We start from the raw sequence: 1,983 nt of genomic DNA, 5'->3' as shown, positions 1-1,983 counted from the left end.
GCCAAACTGTGGAGGGAGCCTCAGTGTCCATCGAAAGATGAATGGATAAAGAAGATGTGGTTTATGTATACAATGGAATATTCCTCAGCCATTAGAAATGACAAATACCCACCATTTGCGTCAACGTGGATGGAACTGGAGGGTATTATGCTGAGTGAAGTAAGTCAATTGGAGAAGGACAAACATTATATGTCCCATTCATTTGGGGAATATAAATAATAGTGAAAGGGAATATAAGGGAAGGGAGAAGAAATGTGTGGGAAATATCAGAAAGGGAGACAAATTAAAGACTCCTAACTCTGGGAAACGAACTAAGGTTGGTGGATGGGGAGGAGGGCGGGGTTTGGGCGTGAATAGGTGACGGGCACTGAGGGGGGCACTTGACGGGATGAGCCCTGGGTGTTATTCTGTATGTTGGTAAATTGAACACCAATAAAAAATAAATTTAGTATAAAAAAATAAAATAAAATAAAATTCATTTGTGATTAGGAAAAACAGAAAAAATTAAAGAAGTATAACTCAATTTCTAGAAGTTAGTAAATTTGTTCAAGTTAAAATATATTCTTAACTGAATATTTTTTACATTTAAATACTTATATTTCAAATTACAAATACAGATTAAACTAGTTTTTATAGCACATCAGTATTTTTTATAATGATTTAGAAATAATCCCTTTCACATTTTTTAAGCTTCATCCAAATAAAAAGTGAGACAGAAAATTTAGTTCCATATTCTATTCATTCATTCATGTATTCAATATATATTATTGAGCAAGTACTATGTGCCAGGCGTTGTTTTAGCCATTCAGAATGTACAGAGTTGAAAATAAAGTTTCTGTTAGAAAGGATTTCCATTGGTCAGTTAGAATGGCAATAAACAATAAATAAAGCTCATAAGTTTATTTAATATGTAAAAGGTGAAAAATTTGCAAAATAAATCAAAGGGCAGCATAGTAAGAGTAGAAATAAGTAAGTTGAGGTGTGGGGGGATATTAAAATTTTCAGTAGACAATGCTGGCATAGGTATCACTTAAAAATGACATTTGACAAAAGACTGAATTTGATTCAAGATTATGGAATTAAGACTGTGAGACTACAGGGAGTTAACAGTTTATTCAATAGAATGAATGTCATCATTTGATTCAGACAAATAAATGGCCACATTATAAACAAGAACACTTCTAAAGTTGGTTGAAATCTTATTGACTATAATTGTAAAATATGCATCCGTCCCATTTTAATACAGTTCTCAATGTAAATGTGTTTGAGAGTTATATTATTGCTTTTTTTCCATTTTTTTCTTTTTAGGGAAAAAAATGGAGTTCACGATGGGACATGAGAATCACATTTTTACCAGTGACTTTATTCTCTTAGGACTCTTTGCTTCTTCCCATACAAGCCAAATTTTCTTCTCCTTTATATTCATCATTTTTATGGTGACTTTAACAGAAAACACAAACATGATCCTCCTTATCCTCAGGGACTCAAGACTCCATACTCCAATGTATTTTCTGCTCAGCCACCTCTCTTTCATGGACATCTTGCATATTTCCAACATTGTTCCCAAAATGATCACCAACTTTCTCTCAGGCAGAACTATTTCATTTGCAGGTTGTGGCTTCCAGATATTTCTATCCCTCCTCCTTCTGGATGGTGAGTGCCTTCTCCTGGCGGCAATGTCTTATGATCGCTATGTAGCCATCTGTCATGCACTGCACTATCCCATACTTCTATCCCATACTTATGAATGACTATGTCCGCAATCTCATGGCTGCAAGGTCCTGGCTTGTTGGGACCGTCAACTCCATAGCCCACACAGCTTATGCCCTGTACTTTCCCTTCTGTGGTTCAAGAGCCATTGATCACTTTTTCTGTGAAGTCCCTGCCATGTTGAAGTTGTCCTGTGTGGACACAACACCCTATGAACGAGAAGCTTATGTAAGTGGCATAATTTTTCTCTTTTTTCCTGCCTCCCTAACCTAA

The 1,983-nt window shown here is 35.6% G+C and overlaps 1 pseudogene; it reads left to right on the top strand.

Annotated features, from left to right (window-relative positions):
• Positions 1 to 1,460: 1,460 nt before the first annotated feature.
• On the top strand, positions 1,461 to 1,983 carry LOC129515020 (olfactory receptor 2AJ1-like; annotated as a pseudogene).

The sequence above is a fragment of the Nyctereutes procyonoides genome, unplaced genomic scaffold (genome assembly GCF_905146905.1).
Source record: "Nyctereutes procyonoides isolate TBG_1078 unplaced genomic scaffold, NYPRO_anot_genome, whole genome shotgun sequence".
Classification (NCBI taxonomy): Eukaryota; Metazoa; Chordata; class Mammalia; order Carnivora; family Canidae; genus Nyctereutes; species Nyctereutes procyonoides.
The sequence above is the reverse complement of the archived record's forward strand: the minus strand, read 5'-3'. Positions and strand labels throughout refer to the sequence as shown.